Below are 24954 nucleotides of genomic sequence, written 5' to 3'. Positions count from 1 at the left end.
GTTTAAGTATAAAAATTCAAGTATATCGAATTCTGAGAAATTTCGATCAATTCAATATTTCCAAGAGATTTTCTTTACAATAAATATATATAATCAAAAGCTTACTGCTTTTGTTAGAATTTTAACGTTAAGCTTTGTAGCTTATTGTGCTAAATTAAAAACTTTTTTTTACAATAAGTTAATAATCAAAAGCTTAATATTATCTTAAATATGACTTTAAAAAGCTTAATAAGCTTAGTTACATAGTGGTTATTTAGTTAAGCTAAATGTAAATATTGCAAGTTTTTCTATACAAATCAGATTTGATACAGTGTTTAGAATTCTTAGAAAAGTTTTTGTTAAGACCTCACGTTAAGGTTTTGATAGTCAACTTTTTAAATAAAAATCGTAGTTATTCATTTTACAATTATATAAACAAGTCTTATTATTGTTGCACATTTAAAAATAAAGTACTTAATTATTTTTAGTTAGTAATTTAATATAACTGAAAAACATACATTTATTAAATTTACTGAAATATGTTTTAAATATCTGTTCTTTATATTAAGTTATATTTATATTTTGACTTTATAACACATAACGTAACATATAAAATATATTGCTAAATATTAGGTAATCCCGAAATAATGGTACCCCAGATATTTATATATTATTTTACTAATTTTATTTACATCTTATATATAATTGTTCTAAGCCGTCGTCGCTTCCGGACGCGCATAACTTTAAACGAAACATTCTCCGTTCAATTCTATACTCTATAAATCGTAACGCTTTGTATGAACGGTGTGTAACAATACACGTAAACAAAGGAAATATATTTAATTATAATAATAAATAATAATAAAAATTAAAATTTAATTTGTTCCGATTGATTTTCGAGCGGCCGGTAATGCGTTCTGTTGTTTCGACCAATCAAAAATAAGCATTCAAATATTCAAATAGCGTCGACCAATGAAAAATAAGCATTCAAATTCACATAGATAGTACCGTGACAACACTTTTAAATAATTATTATTTAATAATAAAATTTTGCTACGCGACAATAATTTTCATTAATTCGTCATTTGACTGAATAAAAATGAAATATATACATAATGTGTTGAGGATTAGAAGAATACATTGATTAAACTAGATAAACAATCATAAAATAATCTTCGTAATGAAATTTTCAAATTTTGAATTCCCGGCGACGGGCTCCGAGGCCTAAAAGTGAGTTTTTGCTTTTATAAATAATCGGATTGCAAATTAACTAGATGTGTTATAACTATGAAAATTAAATATATACATAATGTGTTGAGGATAAGAAGAATACATTGATTAAATTAGATAAACAATCATAAAACAATCTTTGTAATGAAATCTTCAAATTTTGAAATCCCGTCGCCGGGCTCCGAGGCCGAAAAGTGAGTTTTACTTTTATATTACATAAACATTATCATTGCTTTCCGATTTAATACATATATACGTTAGATTTTAAGAATTTTAAATTAACCAGTAATGTTTTAAACATGAACGTGTAATATATCCTTAGTATGTGAGGATTGAAAGTTAACGTCGATCAAATCGGCGCTGTCGGACAGCTTATAAATGTGTAGTTTCTTGGATGTTATCTAATAAACGACATTTTACAATGATTATAAATATGTGATTGCATACCTGGAATAATCGATAGCCAAAATATCTAAGAGTGGGTTATTTTTAATTCCGATGTGGCAAAATAGGTACAATTTTTGTTCTGTGCCATCATTCCTCTTTCTGAATAGCCAAATTTAAGATATTCAGTTACATCAAACTTATGTAGTATGTTCTTTATAAAAAGATATTACTTGCTGACAGTGACTTCAACACGAGAAGATTAACTCTTTGTTTATATATACCAATTCTACGTTGTAGCCATATAGGTCATCAAATTGTTCCATCATTGCTTCTGAAAAATAATTAAGAAACAATAAGACTCTTATCAAGAGTAAACATTGAACACATTATTACTACTAATATAATCCATAAATTAAATTTAAACGACAACCGAAGAACACAATTGATGGATGTACTGTAGAGGATTAAACACGTAGATTGGCATCTTTTCATCTTCTACAAAATTGTCACAATATGTCATATATTTTTTATTATTACTAGCATTGTAATATGTTTAATTAACTTCGGTATGTATACCTTTAATTGCCAAATCACCGCTGTTTGTCTTTTAATATTAGATCCTGGAAAGTCAATAGTAATTTTGTTAGAATAACCGTGTTATATTATTCATTTATAACTAAACACTTACTGGCACACCCGCAATTTATAGTTTTGTCTATAATTTCAAATGCTGCATCACTTGAATCATCTTCAATTGTCACTTTGTAACAAAAATGCCACGATTATAACATATTTCTTGCCAGATGTGACAGAACTGTCAAAGCAAATTTGGGAAGTCCCGCGCTTGAGAACGAACTAAATTGATTTTAACGAGCGAAATTGATTTTAACGAGCGAAATTTATTTTAACGATTTAAATTGTATAAAATTTATTAAAATATGTATAAAATTCATCAAATACAAAAAAAAATGTTTTTTAAAATATTTTTTTAGTTTACAGATTTAAAATATAGTATAAATAATGTGGATATGTATTAACTTCTCTATACAGAAAAAATATGTACCTAAATTTTGGCGAACGTTGGCAATTTAAAGTTTTAGTTTTTAGAGAATTTTTAAAACTTTACTTTAAAAAATATTTTAAACAAAAAGGGGCAAAGTTTCAAAATAAGTACTATTCATTACCAACCAACTACTAAGCGCACAGTATTGCAAAAATCCATCTTACTGACGCCTTTGAAACTAAACTACACAAAAATGTATAACACTAATTTAAATATTTTTTAAATTAAAAGTTTCAGAATAAAATTTCAAGATTTATTCAAAATATTTTTTTCAACATTAAAAATATTTTTTATTTTATTATGGATTTTAAATATTAATAATTTATTATAGATTTTAAATATCATTAGTTCATTATTAATTTTAAATATAGTGAAAACTTTTTACACTCATTAATTATTAAAATATATAATGCTGCGCAGAAAAACATTTACTTTAAAAAATATGTAAATCAAAATATTTTTTAATCAAAAAAGACAAAGGTTTCAAAATTATTAATATTTTTAAATCGCACTTTTGGTCTAAAGTAACAGATTAGGTGCTTGATATCTTTAGTTTATTGTTTCTTTCTCATTAGTAAATGTAATTAAAAACTGACTTTTATATTTACACATAAAACATAGAAATATTTTTTTTAAATTATAAAGTAACTTATGATGTCACCAAAAAACTTTTATATTACGAAAATTTAAATTTATGATATAATTGTGTTATGCAGCGTTAAAACTGGCACTCAAACACATAAAATACGCTAAAACACAATTAATGACTTATAATCACTCACATTGCACTAACTATATATGATCGATTGTGTTGTAGCGTTAGTAAGGTGTAACAAAATATTTTTTCATATCAGTAATATTTTTGAGCGGATGTGTAACCGATGCTATTTATTATTATTATTATTTATTAAACTGTAAACCTACTTTTAAATGATACAAAATGTTACGTTTTAATATTATTTTTTATGTTGAAAACATTTTGATATTTTTTGTTTTAATAATATTTAGTAAAGTTACAAACCTATTTTAAAAAATATTACAACGAAATCTCTTTGTAACGAATACCGAAATAACAAAATTCCCAGTATAACGAATCTTTAATTTGTCCCCGAAAAACTTGCGTACAAAATGTTTTCATTATAACGAAGACTGATCTCAGTATAACGAAATATTTTGATCTGAATTTAAGAATGACGTTGCAACTTTACACAATATTTCTCCAAATTCAGTTCGTTCTTGACGTGGTGTGTGACAGATGTGTTCAAAAGCGACATTACAGGTGTTTCGCTGACCCTCAAACTTTTTTTATAAAACATTTTTTTCACAAATTTTATTGTTTCATACAGTATCCTTAAAAATGGGCAAAAAACTATCTGTCAACCTTATAAGAGGTTATTTCGATGTTGTAGTAATGTGATAATTAAAAATAAAATATATCATCTTCCTTACGTTCAATATAACGAATTTTCAGTATACCAAAATTTATTCATTGGTTCCGTGAGCTTCGCTGTATTGAAATTTCATAGTACAATTTTTAATTTATTATTATCTAGCCAAGTTTTAAACCTATTCATAAATGATATACAATATTTAGATGTATCATTAAATATCTAAGTTTCAATATAACGATAAAATCTAACGTTGTAAATCTAATAAATAATATAAAATGTTTTCTTCTGGAAATATTTAGTCAAGTTGTAAACCTATTTTCAAATGAATTGAAAATGTTAAGTACTTTTTTATAGATTGAACTATTTTGTCTATCATTGAAAATCATAAATAGTAATGTCCAATTTGAACCATTAAATTTTAAAAAATGTTTAAAAAAATCAGAACGAAGCAAAAATTATATTTAAAACCCAAAAAGTTGAGGGTCCGGTATTCGCACACTCGCTAGCTATCGGTACCTCACGATAGTGAGGTACCGACAGCTAGTATAAAATAATAGCAATAAATAAAAAAGTACGAAAAATTTTATTTTATTTTTTTATTAAATATTGGGAGCCTCTGAAATGATATAAAAAAAATTGTAAAAATATGCAAAATAAATTACCGAAATTTAATAATATAAAAGTGTTAAGTGTAAAAATTATTGGAACATACTAACACAAAAAATAAATAAAATAAATCAAAGTAGTAATCCCTGATTTTTTTATAATTCACTATAAATGCATATAAAATAATAATAATTAGCAACATAAATAATTATGAAAAATACGTAAAATTTACTCACTCCTATGTGTATACTAACAAATTACCAAATGTATATAAATTAACTCACTACTCAAAGTGTTAAATCAGATTAATTAAGTTTTACGGACAGCTAATGGATAGATTGAGTAGGATATGCTTCCATTTCTGTAACCAGAATATCATCGACTATTTTTTAAGGTTTCCTACTTTCAGGATATCGTAATTTTCCGTTAGAAATATTTTAAACCATCTTGGACATTTGTGAATAAATAATGAAGCATCTACCACTTCACAAATGTTTTTAGTGGCCGTAGTTGGCAATTCTTTTTTTTTTAATTGGTAAAAATTCTATATATTATTAAAATCAAATACAATCTTCTAAGCAATATAATGAATTTATATTTAAATGTAATTAAAAAATAACGGCTATGGGAAAATTACTGACCATTTATCAATACATTACTTACACTTACCGTTTATGGCAAGTTATTGACTATTCATAAGCATTAACTGGCCATATATTTGTAATATAATAAACTATTTTACTTAAGAGTTACTGCTCATTATATGTAATACTTATTGTTCACAAAGAGATGCTAAATATTATATTATAATATTGACTTATATCATAATATTTGTAGTAAATTTTGATTCAAGAATATTAAAAAAAAAATAATATAACTCAAATTTTAAATTAAAAATATTTTTAAGTGAAATCAATGCGAAATAAAACTATAAAAACTAAAAAAAAATCAATAACAAATACAAAGTAGAAAAATAATAAATAAATATTTGCTAAAGATTTTTACAACGGAATTATTATTTTAAGAATCCATAATTATATACCATAACCCAAAGCTGTATTGAATGTATAATAAATCAGCAAATTATTTTTATTATACAAATATAATCATTTCTTAGACAAAGCTTTAATAGATATATTTGTATATACATAATCGACAAAGAGAGAAATTCAATGACATTTTTTACTGTTATTTTTCCATATAAATCAGCGGTTTCCAACCTTTTTGTTACTACGCCTCCGCGTATTTCCGCGCCTCCCTTACCTTTTATTTTTTTAATATATTAAATAATATAGACACGTTTTAAATAATAAAAACTTTATTACAAAAATAAACTGAAAACCACAATTAACAGAACAATAACAAGGTTTAGTTATAACATACACATACGTGTATATTTATTTTTATATATAAGTTTTTTTAAACAAATAAACCAACTACATCTATCGCATAAAAATTTAATGCGACGGATGTTGTTGTTTATTAGCACAAAACTTATCAAATCTTGGGGGCAATGTGGAGAGTGCCACTCGTATCTCTTTTTCGACTACTAACCTGTTGCGATATTTAGTTTTCATTGCAGCCAGTGCCGAAAAGCCCGTTTCGCATAAATACGACGTTACAAACGGTAGAAGCACTTGCATTGCTTTGCAATACAAAGATTCATACTCTCCTTTAAGATTCATCCAAAATTGAATTAAGGTTTCATTTTGAAACTTTTGTTTTAGTAGGCTATCGCATGATAATTCTATAAGTTTTTCCTTTTCAATGGTTGTCAGCTCAAATTTGTCGTTTTCATCGTCGATAAATGGATTCTGTACCCACAAAAACTTTGAGAAATCAAGGTCTTTAAAATAATTTGAAAAATGCAGCACTAGACTATCCAAGTGTTCAATAAAAAGATTCTTGCTTGTTTCAATATTGGCTGTGGCCCAGAAATCTTTTGACAGTGAAAACATGTCCAACTCATTCTTTTGTAAATTTGACTTCCATAACTTCAACTTTTTAATGAAAGCTTTTACTTTGTCTTTTTGAACAAGTGGATGCATTTGTGATCCCTGCATTGATTTATTCAAACTGCTCAATTTTCCAAAAATTTCAACTAAATAGGCAAGTTTAACAAGGAAATTATCGTTCGTCCACAAATGTGCCTCTTCGTGGTGATTTTCTTCGAGAAAGGCTGTTATTTCTTCTTTGAGTTCAAATACCCTTTGAATCGCTTTTGCACGAGATAGCCAGCGAACTTCACAATAATACAGAAGTGAGGTATAATTAGCTTCCATATCTACACACAACTTTGCAAACAGCCTAGATCTCAAAGGACTGTTCTTAATGTAGTTTATAATTTTTATAATTTTTGTAAAAATGTTGTTAAGTTCCTCGCTCATATTTTTTGACACTAGAGCTGCTCTGTGACATTGAGTGAGCTCCGTCAGTACACAGTCCAATACAATTACTCCACGTTATGTCGTTTTCTTTAAAAAAACTGTCCATTATATTAAAAATTTCAATGGATGTGGTCTTTCCAGGAATGGGTTTGCAAAATAATATATCTTCTAATATATTATTTTCCACAACATATCGAACATATGCAATTAAATGGGCATCTTTAGCTATATCTTCGAAGTACGCAGCCGAGAAACTAATTGATCGCAAATATCTTCAGATATATCATTGATTCTTCTTCCGACTGTATTATCAGCAAGCGGAATTTGTTGCAACTGTTTTGCATATGATTCGCCGAACATTATTCGAACCATATCAATAGCTGCTGGTAAAATTAGAGTTTCTCCTATTGTATGTGGTTTCTTACATTTTGCGATTCGGTAAGAGACATGGTACGAAGCCAATAATGCATTTGGTGATACAGAAAGAATATTTTTGAACGTTTGCTTTTGATTATTAAGCTCATCCAATTTTCTTTCAAAATATTCTATGGACTTATCAACGTATTCAGAATGTAGAGTTTCATGGTGCCGTTTTAATTTGACTGGTCTCATACTATCTGAAGCCAAAACTTTCGAACACAACAAACACATTGGTTTTTCCAAGCCATCTATAATGACACTAGTGAATCCTAATGATAAATAGGATGAACTGTATTGTCTTTTCTTGGGAGCTTTACTTCCTTGTACTTTTTTGATTTTATTCCCACTAGTATCAGCATCAGTATCTTCATTATTGTTGACTTTTCTCTTGTAACCACTCAAAAATTTATCCATTCGTCTAAAAAATATTTTTAAAAATGAAGTTTAAAATATACTAACGATTATTTTCAAGAAGAAATCACGTCAGAAACAATTAAAAAAAAACAATATCACGCCCTGCCGACACGCTTCAGTTGACACGAGTGACATTTAAATGTGAGGTTATTGTTTTATGCAACTAGCGGTCGTTTTGTGTATTACCGAAACAGAGCGTTTGCAAACGCGCCATTTTTAAATTTCTCCGCTCCAGATAATTTTTTTAATAGGAATTAAATATATTTAAATGTAAAAAAATGAACATTCATGCACTGAATTTTCACTGTTACATTAATATATCAAGTTTTATTCATTTGTGGATATTATGGTATAAAAAATAATTCATTAAAAAATGTTGGCGCCTCCCCTGGCAATAGTCCGCGCCTCCCCTGGGAGGCGCGCCTCCCAGGTTGGAAACCGCTGATATAAATCCAACCATTTTATATTTGTATTACAAACATGTCTTCACTATTCTTGAACTTTATTAGAGTCCCTGAATCTGACCACTGTTCGTGATATTATTAATAATTTTAATAACTTCCTTTATGGATTTTTAAACTTGTTTTTGTTGTAACTCTTATTCACAATATCCTCATGTTTGATTTATAGTTTCTGCGGGTCTGCTATGACACACAGTTTTTTATTTATTTTTTATATCTTATAGATTTAAGTTGCTTGTGTTTTAAAGAAGCAAAGAAAAACCTTTATAAGCAATAGTCCTTTAACTGACACAATGTTATATTGAACTACTGTGACCAATATTCTAATTTTAGATTAGATTTGTTTAATTCACGTAATATCATATACGACTTTATCTCGTCATACAAATGCAAAAAACATTAATAATAAATTTAATTAAACTATAAATAATCGCATACAAATTTTTAAAAGCAAACAACTTAATTTAAAAGGTGTTTTTTTTTTGCTAACCATTAATTAACAACAACACGTTTTTTTATTAATCTATCAGGAACGTTCTAATTATCAACGGCACTTTTACGACGTGTCACTTGTGAAAGAACATCGTCAACATTATAAAAAATCTATAAATATTCAACATCGCTTTAGATCAAATGTTGAACACGATAAATTTGTGCCGAACACGATTCTGATTTTTAACGAATTATTTAACGACGCGTAAGGTTTGATAATCGTTTATTTTGTATTTTTTTCATCCTGAATGAATGGTACCAATCAGATTATATACGTGTCAATCTATCAAACAGTACCTTTTCACTACCGTATATTGATTGTTTAACATATTCCCCGCCCAAAGGTCAATTCATTCTATGCTTTTGAAAGACAAGTGTCATTACTAATTTTGTAGTGTAACATATTCATTATGAATTCCGACGCATCATCGTTTAAAATCAGATCTTATCAGCGTGTATCTTATATAACTGTTACGGTGTAGGTTTAAAATAATTATTATATGCATTTTCAATACAATTTTATTACTGACCATTACGCGCACAGGTCTTGACATGTATTATATAATTAGACCACGGTGGAATAAGTTTGTGTGTGGTATTTTTACGACATATAATTATATATCTAATGTGTATGTATTTATGTAAGAAATAAAAAAATGGAAGATACAAGCTTATGAAACGACCATTGAATTAATTTTATAGGTCTTATTATCGTATCACTTATTCACATTTTAGCTCATTTTATGCTACAGCGTCATATATTTTTATTGTTAATCATCGTACATTATGATAATGACTATATAGGTCCAATGTATAAAATTGGAATTTCGAATTGTATAACGCCATAAACTTTTTCCCATCACGTACAACGATCGACAAGTCGTTATAAATCCAATTCCAACGTAATCCAATTTTTAACGAACTCATTTAAGTTTTACGTTATATATGGCATATTACGTTTTCTATATCCAGTGCCATAAGAATTTTTTTAAAAGATACTTAAACACGTACTGAAATAATTTTATTACTCTATTGCTTTTATATTTTTTAATATGTACATATATCCAACGGGCAATTAAGTATTTTTAATTGAAACTATTGAAGCGAGCAATATATTACATAAAAAATATATAAATATTTATATTTTAGAACGAGTTTTCTATTAATACGAAATTATCCACGAACCACTAATTGAGAAGCCCTGGACGTAAAAGTCGGATATATATTTATTAGTCTGCATGTAAAACGGTGCAAGTTTGCGGCTACCAGTCTTCCGTTGCGTGCCGAGAGATAATTGTTAAAATATTCATTTTGCTTATCATTTGCTTTCATAACTTGAAAGCAAATAATTTGCATAATCTATATATATTGGTAATATATCATTAAGCTACTGATTTATTATTGCGCCATAAAATAATATGTTTAAATCTAAGTCATGTTTATATCAATATTATTAAAACATATCTATGTATAACATAAACGCATGAACCTAATATTTAAATAATATGTGTAAATATAGTTAATTGACTGTAATGTGTCATCACAATTTAAAATAAAAAATAATTCCTCACTCCACTTAGAAAACATATTTAGATATTAATAAACTGTAAAGGCCGTGTGCTAACGGTTGATTAAGCCATATCTTTATTCAGAAATATTTATTTTACGCTTCAACAAAATGATGTAATGTCTCATACTAAAAATTCTTAAATAAATAATATAGGTAGTCAAACCAAATCTTTTAATCAGATTGAGATCCGTAATCAATTGTGTCAACATCGTTAAAAACCACTCTGTCTTACACATCAATCAACATTTAACGCGTTAATCGCACGCGAGAGCACACTAACATAACGAACGCCAATTAATCGAACATAAAAAAGTGGTGCGACGTCGTCACTAATTAACACGCTGGTGTCCCTCTTACATACCTATCGCAAATATACCACATATGCAAGCATATGTTGCCGTCTTGCGCATGCGCATTAAATTATAATAAATATTTTTAATACCGTAATATTCTTTGGATTATTAATTTATTTACTTTTAATATGTATTAAATTCGGAAATGTACTAAAATATATGGCAAAGTTCGTACTTAATACTTTATAATACAACACTCATCATACTAATTGGATACATACCCCATACAAATATGTATGTATTTATAAATAAAAACTATTGTAAATTGCAATAAGTCGAAAAATAACTTTTGCATTTTATTTATGGAGCTATCTAAATGGTGTAGCTCAAATTAAATTTTCGTGTTCAGATCACGTCGGTAGGGCACCATTTTAAGGCCCGCCCTCCTGGTATTGAAAACCAGGAATAAATGAGGCGTAGATTTATTTATATTTATACTAGATATATAATACGATAATGATAATTACTTATTAATGAGAAACACGTGTAAATAATTAATTACATACAATTTAATTAATATGTAACATGTGTAAAAAGAATTCGTTGTTGCTATACGAATTAATTTTTAATGAAAATAATATGCAATAAGCTTGTTGGTTTCAATAGATCAATTAGTGTACTTAGATGAACTGCTGAAATTTTTTTTTGTAAAAATAATAAAATAAATTTTAGTTTTCATATAGTTTTCATTCAATAAACATTGATTTAAAAAATATTTTTTCAACTATAAGTTATGTTTTACTAGATTATTTTATTTTATAACGTTCATGCACGATTCACAGAGTATCCATTCTTCATTTATCAACGATCCTTACACACCAACACGTATAAAACCCTGTGACACCAGAAAACGTTAGCTAGCGGCGGCGGCGTCTCGACTGCATTACCACGTCTCACGTACGTGTCCCTGCAAAATCGGTTATGCACAGTGCGTAATGCGATTTTCTTCGATCTCCTAATGTCAGTGAACTTGGCTTGATGCCTTAGGTGGATCGGGCAGAAGAGCAGCTGGGAATCTGGAGTTAGCGGTATCCATCGGGCTGAACAGGTCGGGGTAGTTTGGAGACCGAAACGCTCGGTTACAGCTTGGAAACCCGTTCCGTTTTCACATCTAGCCGTGATGCCATTTTTCATACCACTCTGAGAGTAATCTCGTTTGGTCTCAGCTTTACGGTGTAATTATAACATCGATGTGAAGGAAATAGTCTTATAGTTTTTTAGGAATATGGACCTATTCATATATTCCTGATTATTTAAAATGATACAATGCTACTTACAAAACCCTTTAAAGAAATTGAAAAAATACTGTAAAAATCATCGTTTTTCAACACTATATGCACTAGTTAAGGTATATACCATAATAATTCTAATATAAAATTATGATTAGGAATACTTTATAAATACTGAATATATTTTATAGCAAATTTCACATAAAAATTAAAATTGTATTTCTCATTCATATTAAATATAATAAATATATTTTATGTAGTATACTAAATCATAATTTTCGTAGAAGTAATATTTAAAAAGATTTTAAAATATTTTGTCAAATGTTAGGAGGAAAATACAGATAATATCATCATTTAATTTTACAAATAAATATGAAAGATTATTATAATGGAATTAAAAAAACAGTTCCTTATTGTTATTGCATTATAAAAAAATGAGTAATAGCAATAAAAATATATTTTTTTTAATAAAAAAGCGAAAATATTAATTATATTTATACAATACAATACGAAGCATATAGATTATAAAAGCTTTAAGCTTCATTACTCCTCGAGGTCCTCGCTCTCGATCGCTAAATCATATACTGCTTAGAAAATATTTTTTTCTTGAAACAATAATTACATGTATGTAATGTTGACACTGATAATTCAGAGCTCACAGATTCGAATCCCACAAAAAAATTTAATTTGTACTAAAATAACCGGCTCTAGCTGAAAATGATTAATACTTATATACTTGTAGATATTGATTGTTGTATTAATTTGTTTACATCATTGGTACTGATTATCTTTAATGTAATGAATTAAGATTAAGCGTGTCATGTTACAACGGAAGATTTAAAAAAATGTAAAAAATATATTTAATAAATAATTCCTACGCAAATTTTAACGAAAAAGATATGTTTGCCTTAGGGTAATTTTTTCCAAGCTGTAACAGATATCACACTTTATTAATCACATCTATTAATCTCCTAGACACATAACGTTATATATTATCACTACATTATTAATTTTTGATTCTTTGCCATTTCTAAATATTAAAAAAAAAATATAACGAAAGTTTTAATGTTGTTTTGATCGAACCAGATCTTCACAACAAATCCAAATTATTGCTAATTACAATAATTTAATTTAATAACAACAAATCAATCATTATTAAATAAATTACATTCTTATTATTAAATTCAAGCTTATTAAAAAATACAGCTTTCTCCGTAACTAATATAAATCATTTATCGTGTTTAACGAGCTCGTTAAATGTGTCATTTGTGAGCTCTCAATCAATCCGCTGCTAGTAGACAGCATGATTGACATTTCGCGATACAAAAAAATACGCAGATTTCGATCATTAGCGCCGTCGATAAATTAAAATTGACAATCTTTGAAACCGCATCGGTCAATACACATTCAATTCGGAATGATTAATTGAGTTATTTTTAACTAAGCTCGAATCTTTTCCATCCGTCAGATTCGTCATTAAGGCCGATGAAGATGAACACAGTGTATTTTTTTCCCATAAGCTACGACCTCGTCAATCATTCATTGAAGAGTTGGGCCAATTCAGAGGCACAATACTTACAGATCAATCAATTGTATACACACTTCCGATCTAACTTTTTATTATGATTTTTTTAAGTCGAAAGTTTATGTCTAATCTTGAAAATTATACTGTAAAACAATTATTTGCCTTAATAACTCGGCCATTTTTTATATAAAAAATATATTTAATAGAAATTGTATTTTATAATATGTATTAGGAGTTTTATATTTATATGTATATCATAAATTATTTATCGGTTTAGTTAGCTGTTAAGTTATACTATTGAATACCATTACAAACATGGTTAGATTAGCTATTCGTTTAATTATTTAACGGATTAAATAGAAAAATAGTGATTTTATGGAGTCGATTCAATCTATTAAATACTGTGTAATTAAAATATAACGTAATTAAGCGGTTCAATGTTACCAAATTATTTAATTGAATGGTTATCTTCGTTAGTTCTTAGACCGTTGCTTTTTTTATTAATAATATTTATATTTGTTGTAAATTTCTTTAATGGATACTCAATAATTACTTTTAATGCTTTATAATTGCTTTCTTGCAAGGATTCCGTTATATGTCATTTGGTGAACTACTTTATTATGTGAGCAAGTACCATAATATTTAACGGAGCTTAAGAATATGTAATAAATAGAAGTTAACGGGTTTGATATATATTTTAATCACTTTATTATAATTTGCAACTTATTAACAAAAAAAATGCAATGTCAGTACAGAGTGGACCACAGAGATCGATTCAATCGCAAGAAATAATTACTACATATCTTTTTGTTGTCGGTCTCTTTTAGTATTGAACAAAAAATATTGCCATTCTGTGAGCCTATTGGTATATTTATATATTTTAAACAATTTCACAGCGTGGATTTTTATCTATCGAAACACCGACTATGACTTTGCTATATTTTTAAAGAACGATGGGAAAATATTTTTCACATGGGGATAAAAGAGCAAGAGAAAGCATTGCGAACAAGTAGTAAATTTCAGTATAATTTGACGTCGAATCCAGTTCGATTTGGGAACTGGTCCTCATAAAATACATATACTATATTATGCCTTAGGACATATGTATGTATCTATATATTATAAATATGTACATGTTAAACCGCAATTTTTTGCTCAACGAACAATACATTACGCATAATAAAACAATATCAATCCAAGCGCAGAGACACATATGATATTCATATGTGGTTGCATAATTGGAGCATTGTAAACTACTTAAATAAAATTCACGCCTCACTGATTTCATTTATAAGCACATGCGATCATAAAGCCAAATATATTATTAGCAATAGTAAAACTTTTTATAATCGAATTATTGTAACGTTACAGACACTGAATCTAAAATAATTAACTGCCACTGGTTTAGTCATTAAGTGGGAATTAAGAGCGATTTAATCGAATATCGACTTAATGCGATATTTGTCGGCGATACAAACCACACCCGAACGATCCATTACAACTTTTTTTATTAATGTTCATAGTCATTCTGGGTCTGGACCTCCCGCCGAGGCTTATGTTTGTATAAATGCCTATACATTCATGGCAGAGTACTGTGGGTCATTGAAGTGTGAGATTATTAACGTGAGTAATCGTTTTTTTATACTTTCGACGAAAGGTGAAGTAAAAATACTCATTTATATATACACAATACCGTATTTTGAGCAGATTTTCCTCGTTTGATGATCCAATAGGTAACAAAATATATTTTTCCTACGACAACAAACAATTTATTATCTTAAATAAAAAACGATTTATCAATGACGCTAAAATTAATATCCGTTTATACGCTTTTTACAAAACATTTTTTATAGTATGGCGTAAAAAATGACAATTGGCATATTTTAGACTTTGTGTCAATTTAAGATCCCAAAACAAGTCAGAAAAAAAATATTTCTGTAGCTTAGCTTACAAGCCATTTTAATTATTAAAAAATGAGCAATGAAATATTAGTATATATTTCATAATTCCAAAGAATATATGTTTAAAAGTTTCATTGAAATGATTCTATTTGTTGCAATATTTTTTTTTACTTTTAAAATTCAAGATTTTAAAGAAATGTACCAGTTTTTATAAATTTTGTCGAAAAATTATTTAAAAAAATTTAATTTGCTTTTAAAAAATCAGTATCAGCAAATATCAGCAAAACTAATAAAAACATTATTTTTATTTAACAGTATTATTTCTTAATGATGTAGTAAAAAATATATATTAAATAGTGCTTGAAAATCTCGTACTTAAGATAGAGAGAATATTTTGAGTTTAATAGATAGCTTAATAATTATTTTTTAATTTTTAAAACATTTTGCAATGATTACCTTTATTGGAGTGATTTTTTTCAGTTAATATAATAAATATGTATGACAATAAATATAAATAAACTTATAAATAAATAAAATATCACACAAAAATAAGAGAAAGACAATATAATAATATATCTTAAATTATATTTTTTACAATATTTTTGTTAACTATGTATATCTTAAAAACTGGAATTTTATGTTATTAATTCCACAAAAAAACTATAGAACAGCTTTTATTAAAAATATGCTTAAAATATCAATATATAATATTTGTGTACATTAAATTGAATATGTAAAAAAAAATTATGACTACTACCTTAATATTTAATAACACTATATTTTTTTTACAATTTTTCAAAGCATTACTTAGGAAATCTTTGTTACACAACTCTTGGGGACTTTTTTATGTTTACTTACTACATATATACATTTTTTCAAATATATTGATTTTTCATTTTAATTGCTTTACATTTGCAATAATCTTTTTGATTTTTATCATATCGAAAACATCCAATAAGAAAAAAATTCTAAAACTATCGAGTGATTTTTACTATACATAATAAGTTTAGGTTTATTTAAGCAATATACCAAAATTTTTTCATATGAATAAGAATACAGGAAAATACATGCTTTATTTAAACTTAATTACAAGTTGCTGCTTTAAACTTATATTTCAGTTTACAAAAGGAAGTTTAAAGATAAAATAAAGAATAAAGAAAAATAAAATAAAAACCTCAAAGTAAAATATAAATACATAAATGAGTTAGAGCTACTGAAAATTTAATGTATATCTAGAAATTAAGCTGTATTTATGCATTTTATGTTTATACTAAAATTAAATTTTGCTCTCATCGTAGTCACCAATTTTGGTAAATAATTTTACATGCATATATGCATACGTGTTACTGGTTTATAATCATTTTCATATTTACATGAAAATTGTTATAAACCAGTTATTATTAGCTAAAACGGTTGTTATAAGCTACAATTTAATAAAATATGACATAAAACATTTGTGGCTAAAATTAAAAGAGGAGAAAATAGAAATTGCACCAAATTTTCTGTTTTTACGATATGAACGTGACAATGTTCTTTAACTTAAGGCAATAACAATCTACTATAAAGTTTTTTAAGGCTGGTATAAAAAGGCGTGGTATACATTTTGATTGCTTTAATTTGTATAAACTAACTCATTAAAAAAATAGTCATTATTGTTACTTAATACCTATCGTATGTTATTACTGGTTTAATTAGCTGTTTATAAAATAAAACTGTTGTATATATTACCATATTTTCTTTATAATATGATTTTTTTGATAAATTTCGGTTTTAGAGCCACAATTACAGCAAACCCTTTGTAAAATATATATGTTCGATGGTTTCATAAATTTATTTTATACACAGTTTTTTCATTAAAAATTATCTCACTGTGCAATGTATAATAATTTACAGTTATTTATAGATATATTTATACCTAATAATATAAAATATGTTAATAGCTATTTTATGTAATAATATTTTTTGAAAAAATATTAATATATTATAATACATACACAAACAAACATCTTAAAGATATTGTGATAAAGAATAAATTAATCTCATTTTTTTTAAATGTCAAATTAGATTAATTGAAAATAAATACCAGTTTTACCTAATTACTCAACAGATTCATGAAAAATATATTTTATATTTTTGCTCTTTTATAGTATTTTTTAATAACAAGAAATACCTACAGAACTTAAAAAAATATTTGGCAAGAACATGTTAAGTATGTATTTTAACTCATTTTAGCCCTAATTTAAAAGTTAATTTAACAAATACTTAATGTACTAGTTAAATTGTTATTCTTCTACCCGTTTATGGGCAATGAAAATTACGAAAAATATTATTACAAGTATAAACATAAAATATATATTGTAAAGCAATTTAAACGGCACGAATTTAGTAGCTTTGTGTTAAGCTTTAAATGAATCAATAGCATAAACTATTCACTTAAATCGTGCGAATGATTTAATGCCTAGCGATTAAAGTATAACATTACGCTATCGTATCTATGGCTCTAGAATGTTAATTTGTTTTAATTAAATGTTGAATTACGGATTCTGCACATTGTACAAATCTAATCCAGATTTTCTTCTATAATCATCCACGGCAATTCGCCAGCAGATTCTTCGCTACATTTTATCACCATGGCGATCCTCATCAGCGTTCTTTATTAATCGCACCAATAAGTTGGAAGCTTTATCGAGTGAATTCAAACGCGAATTGCGAGACAGCTTTCGTGCAACAAGTTTTCTTCGGCAGCTTAAGACGTAAGCTCGCAAACGATATACACACATAAATGGCAAGTCGAGAATATATATGAGAAAAAAATCAACCGGTTGCATCGATAGGGCAATTTAAAGACGTTCTCTGGAGGATCGTTTGACGGGCCCGCTCTAGGAAAAGAAACCTGTTGTGGGACACTTAAGGACTTTAACGAATAACAGGGTAAGCCACGAGGATATGAACCGTTTTACGCTATGCATGTTCAAAGTAATGGATTATGCTATCGGATGTAGGAGATCGTTATATATTCGAGTTGATGGCGTTACTGTATTTGTTTGCTCCTAGCGTTATATACCACCGATACCGTTGGATACGTAAACGATATGGCTGTGGTTTACGTATAAGTGTATACTTATTATTATTGTGTGGGTAGATGTAGTTAATTTTATTTAAAAGCTGTATTTTTGAGGTTTTATCGAAGGTTAACCACGGTTTTCCGCCTTTTCATGGTACTGCTAAATGTGGCAATTTAACACTCGAGGGGTGATTTTGCGAAAACAATATTATTAACTAAGATATATTAGCTCTTATTAGTAAGCTTTCAGAGTATCATATTATTAATTTAAATAAGAAATTTTAAGATACATTTTTTATATATATAAAATACATGTATAATATACAAACTATTCATTAACTCTTATCCAAAATCCATCATTTTATAATATATTTTTTTAATATCTAAAAATTAGATAATTAACCTTACTTTTCTGTATTCAAATTTAATATAAACTAACTATATAGAATTACATTTCAGTTTGCTATAAAAGTAATAAAGCCTCTTTATAAAAGTTTTATAACTACAATAAGTTTTAAATTATTTTATTTAGTTTTAAAATTTTTATCAAAATAATAAATTTAATTTCAATATTCAATTTGTTAAAAACAGTATGCTTAAAAGCTTAATTTAATTTTTGGTTAGTTGTTTTTAACAATATTCTGACTATAAAATGATTCTGCGAATAATTTCTTTCCCCATTATAAATATTTTTGATTTTGAAGAATAACTAAAGAATTCATTATTTTGTTGACTGGTGAAAGATTCTGAATTTTGTAAATATTTAATTATTAAAAACAATGTCTGATTTTTTCGATTATATAATTTCTCTTTAATTGCCCGTTGAAAATTCGAGCTTAGCTTAGAATTTATATTTTTAAATTATTTTAACAAGAAAAGTAAGGCCAAAAAAATTATAAATAAAAAAAACTTTTTGGATTATTGAAAAAGAAAAAATATAAATAGCCCTAAATCGTTCTGCATTTTGCTGATATGTATGCGCAATTTCTTCTTATAGAAGCGGGTTCCTAGACCACCAAAGCAAAGATAAAACCGCCGGCCGGTTAGTGTAATAGAAAACCGCAAACAAATTGTTGCTCATTCAAATACTTTCGATCTTCCGAGAAAGTATACACATTTTCAAACATCTGGCACAAACACCTTCGGAAAGGATTCTTATCTGAATATCTTATTTTAATCGAGTTCGAGTGTTAAAAAATTGTAAACATTTTTTTTCATTCCCAGAAACATATTAAAACTTTACAAGAAGTATGTATATTAGACATAAACTAGCCTTTAATTATGCAGCGTTATAAAAAGGGCAGTGATTGTAAACATTTTAAGCATATTCGTACAAATTTAATTTTAATTTAAAATTTCTATAAAGAAATGAGAATTCTTGTGAAGAAACGCTAGTTGCATATCAAAACATGCATCAAGAAATAAATTTAAATTTAAGAATCTCAATATGTCGCTCATATTGAACTATATACAACTACTCTTTTATGAGGTCAATTATAAAATAATGTATATTAAGCTCGCCCACCTAAAACGCTCAACTATATTATAACACATCTTAATTATAACTTAAAATGCTAGACGATCTTATATTATAATATACATAAAACAACGTACACTCCTATAATTAATAAACAGGTTTTACATGCTAATTCACTTGTGTGGTTAAACTCTGTACGATGAATATTCAATAATAAAAAATAACAACATTTTTATGGTTGAAAGTATTATAAATATTCCAATGTGTCTAAAAACTTGTATTTTTACGATCGGAGCTTTTCAAATAGCCACATTAACGAAACTATACCTTGCTAGTACTTCGATTGCAAGTTTATGCAACTTTTGCATATAACCCATGGAATATTAGCTTAACTAATTTGCAGTTAAATTAAAATCACATTAATCACACGGAAAACTTTATTAAAGCGTCTTACACGACGTCGGAATCTTGCACGATAACTTAATTACAGAAACGGTAATTAAAAGCCTTTCTTCGTCGTTGTTGTTCGACTTGTATAGATAAGTCCATTCACTGGCTTAATCATTGTTTCAGTTAAGATATGTTTATGATAAATCATCAGTAAAGACCTATCGATCATTTCTTTATCGATATTAAATGCCTTTATCGATACACCTGCCAAAGAAGCCAAGTGCTCTCTCTAACGGATTCTCGAAGCTCAACTAATCTTAAATGCTAAGGCGCTAGGTTTCCAAGGTCCTGTTTTATAGGATATTATATATGCTTTTATGATGCAACCGAGTTGATCTGATTTCTGCTTGCGGCTGCGTGACATGTTCCCACATAGCTTCCACGTAGTACTGTTTGATGAATGTTGCTCTTGAATAAATGTGTAGGAAGTCCATTTATGATCCTATGTTAACTTGTTGCAGTATTCCATGAACGTATCGATGGGTACAAATCTTCAAAGAGCAGACGCTATAATATTCATAAAATATCTTTCTGGTTTTCGAAAAAAATTATGCTTTATTAGTGATTTAAAAGATGCTTATATTATTAACAAAGTATAATATAATATTTACATATTTAGCACTAAAGAATTTAATATAATCAAATAATTAAGGATCTTAATTTTCTAAAGAAATCCCTATATATAAAAGATATTTATATCCAATATCTAAAAAATAATAAAATGTGACATATTACAATAATTTTATATGCACAATTCAACAAATAAAAATAAATAATGAAATAATATATTAAAACTCCTCAATCTGAATTTCCCTATATTCACAAGTAATATTTCCTCTATGTATCCGTCTTCTGTGATGTTGGTAATTAAAGCCATAACTTAATTAGATGTCGGATGTCACGAACACGGCTTGTTTTGAATCGTTCGTAATTCTGTATTATAGTCATTTGATTCGTGAGCATTACTAAGGATGTATACATACAATTATTATAGTCTTATTTTATTAATTTTATTAGAATTTTCATTTTATATGTATCTTTAGTGATTATTTGCCTATCTTATGTATGAGATTGAAAAAATAAAGGTCTTGTCAAGTTGACAAGTAGCGTTACTTTGCTTAAAAATTAAAATAAATAAAAAAATTAAAGAATTGCTAATTCACAATACACAGGAATGAATCATTGTCACTTAATAAATATTTCTAAATTTTAAGATAAATAAGAATAAAATAATACACAAAAAATTGTGTCCAGTAATGGATTGCTTGGAAGTGCTAAAGATGCTAATTCAGATAGTTGAACAAGGGGATGTACTTTCCTGTGCTTTTTACACCATATGATTTAAAAATAGGGTACTATTTATCAGGAAATTATTTTGAGAAATATATGCATTTTAATAAATATTTTGTTCCATAAAACAAATTGTTTGTGAATAATAAGGTTTCTTTGTAAGAATTTTTGTAAAGTAAATTCAGATTTTTTCTTTGGAAAAGGATTTGTTGCAGAGAATTATTTATAAGATGTTCACTGTTCTGAACAATGCTCGCTCGCTACCGCTCACTCGCACCTAACCTATCCAATAGTAATGCACGAAAACTTCGTTTTATGGAACAATTATTTTATATATGGCGCATTTAAATAGTCCATGAAATAAATATATGTAAGTGGATCAAAAAGCTATATCATTTTTTAAATGAAGCAATTATTTAAATTGCTGTCAATGTCTCTTTCATAAAACGTGGCTGTTTTTGAGGTAAAATAAACAGAGATTCCTGATTCTACCTGATCATGATTATTATATTTTTTGACCTCTAAAAAATCATGATTATTATATTTTTTGACCTCTAAAAGTCTAACTAAGTTTATAGTCTATAATTAAAAATTATGTAGAATGGCGTATTGTCTTTCATCTAAAGACCTAGATTTTATTTTATGTTAATTTTACTAGCTATTAATAAACCCGTACTTTTTAATTTCTGCATCTAAACGATCCAGCTAAATACAACAAAGCTATACATTTGTTGTTAGAGTGCCTAAAAATAAGCTATGCCCTTACAATTACACCAGACACAAAACTACTTTTTTGTTAAGATTATCCTTTATATTGTCATTATTTTTTCTCTACTTTTTCGAATATAGAACCCATTTTTCGTCTCCAGTTATCAGATATAGTAAAAATAGCATTTTTAACTTCCAAAGCTATCCATTTACACAGTTCACACCTTGTCCAGTTTTTTTACCGTGCACCTGCACACTTGATTATGTTTATCAAAAATTATTTCAATAGTTGTAGTTTTATTCTTTTGGAAGCTGACATCATTCACTATTACTGGTTTTCCACTTCTAATTTTTTTTTATGATCGATTTTTCAACTATCTCTGACACTTAAATATCTAAAACGTTTTACAATACATCACAAATGATTTATTTTTATTGTTCGTATTGCTGTTTTTTTATTAAAATATGATACAGCGTAATATTTTCAATAAAATTTTAATTGCTAAATAGTTACCCTAAATAAAATTTAATGGCAATGTAACAATGCAAAATACTTTAAGAAAGATTGTTAAAAACAACAGTACTATCGGGTAAAATATATAAACTTGTCATATGTCATTTATTTGCGATCTTAAATTTGTATCTTGACAGGATTTTGAAATATGTAAAAGTCAAGCAGATTAGACTAATATGATTGGCAGATGTAATCAAAGTAAACATACATATACATATGCTATGTTTATTTAAACCAAGTTTACATAAATATTGTTATGTCCTGTTTATCAATTGAACCACCCAATCGTTCAACGGTTAGAAAATCTAATGCAAGGATTAAATCAGTACATCTAAAACGGTCAAAAAGCTTTTAGCAAAATTTACAAGCATGATGCTATTAAATGACTAAGCCAATTTTAGTATGTAAAATTGTTTAAAAATAATGTAGATAAAACGGACAAGATATCCGTTCAAATGTGAAAATTGTTAAGAACATCTTGAAAACAATGTTCTGCGCATAATAACCACGTCTTATCTTTACCTTTATACCTACATTCAAATAATGTGCTTTCGAAAAGTGATTGTTTATTTATTTTAATTTGATAAAAAAAAATTCTGACCTACATCATCATTGTTTAATATCACATAATATTTTCAATCCATTAATGGAAACTTCACTGAAATTGTATAATGCCGTTTGTTTTATTACTAAAAAAACACATTCGGAAAACCTACTTTTATATAACAGACTTTAAACTTTAATGGACACTACCTCACCCGCAATAGTCCGATATATCGAGGTTTTTATATTATTACTGTACCACATCTCATGCGGGAGACGAGTATCACAGTCCTCAGTCCGCCAATCGTTGTATGCGGGAGACTGTGATTACAATTACCAAAATCTTTACCGCGGTAGCGGGAGACTGTGATCACAGTTCTGTTTATTATATTCTTTTATTTATGGTTTACAGTGACATCTGTGAGTTTTTGTTAAAAAAAAATTTTTACGAGTAGAATTCGAGACTGTCCTCACCCTTACATGTGTTTAGGTCGAGATCGAAAATTATATTATTATATTTATGATTTACAGTGACATCTGTTAAATTTTCGTTAACTTTATTATACGAATATAATTCGGGCCTGTCCCCAATCCTACATGCGTAATTGCCACATGTGGCCAAGATAAAAAAAAAATCCCGATCTTGTTTATATTTTTTATGCATATTCTTCGATCTTGTTTATATTTTTTATGCATATTCTTCGAACGTTTTCAGTTTACCTAATGCAAATAAATTAGTTTTTTTTTTGGTGAGTGTTTATATTTCTTCTTTTTTTTATCGTAAAGATTTAAAATGTTTTAATGATTTATATGCTGTCGCGACTAATTGCTCGCGCGACCCGAATACGCCCGCGTCGCTCATTAACTTACGCTCGATCGGCCCCGCATGAGATGTGGTACTATGAATCAGAAAGATTAAATGCATCCATCGAAAATGCGTTGAGAAAGGGTAACCCGATTGCTACTCAAATAGGAATCTGTTCCAAAACTCGGCCGTTCCACCGAAAGGGATGGAAAACAAACTCGAAAGGGTCTTTTATATAAATACGGAAATGCGAGCAACTAACGATCATTTTTTAAATACTCCCCTCTACTGAATTTTTCACTTGAACGTCTACTTCGGAATTGAAGAGCTAAAGAACACTTATATGTTCGCAATGCTCCTTATAAATGAGCATATATCCACTGGTTCATTAGCATAGTCGGCTGTGCGACAACAAAGTACTTCACATACATTCTCGATCACGATTATTATTGATGGTTTCCTAGCATCACAATCCATGTTGGATAATAAATATTCATTCGGGATTTTAAATAGCTATACTTTAAGAACTATCAAGCTTGAACCCACTAAATTTGTACGACCTTTGACTAATATTTTCAGACCATCAAAGATCGTAGAAGCCGCCGCTTCACTCTTCGATCCTTCTCAACTTCTGAAATCTTTTATCTTTAGAAACCTAGAGTCAAGAAACAATTAAAGTATAATCAACATACACA

At 27.6% G+C, this 24954-nt stretch overlaps 1 protein-coding gene and 2 long non-coding RNA genes across 4 annotated transcripts in view; 1 reads left to right on the top strand and 2 right to left on the bottom strand.

Moving 5' to 3' along the window:
* Positions 1-24954, top strand: part of LOC148232978 (uncharacterized) — an 82829-nt gene that overhangs the window by 17472 nt on the left and 40403 nt on the right. The gene's annotated exons all lie outside the window — the stretch shown is intronic.
* On the bottom strand, positions 680-4592 carry LOC148232980 (uncharacterized). The gene is made up of 3 exons (XR_015810547.1): positions 2285-4592; positions 2173-2216; positions 680-2091 (listed from the first exon to the last, which is right to left on the bottom strand). It is a non-coding gene; the product is annotated as an uncharacterized LOC148232980 (long non-coding RNA).
* On the bottom strand, positions 7575-8258 carry LOC148232979 (uncharacterized). Its single transcript, XR_015810548.1, has 2 exons — positions 7923-8258; positions 7575-7881 (listed from the first exon to the last, which is right to left on the bottom strand). It is a non-coding gene; the product is annotated as an uncharacterized LOC148232979 (long non-coding RNA).

The sequence above is a fragment of the Plectrocnemia conspersa genome, unplaced genomic scaffold, assembly GCF_051122295.1.
Source record: "Plectrocnemia conspersa isolate PC_06_02 unplaced genomic scaffold, ASM5112229v1 ptg000008l, whole genome shotgun sequence".
Lineage (NCBI taxonomy): Eukaryota > Metazoa > Arthropoda > Insecta > Trichoptera > Polycentropodidae > Plectrocnemia > Plectrocnemia conspersa.
Note: the sequence above shows the minus strand (reverse complement) of the source record. Positions and strands in the feature narration are given on the sequence as shown.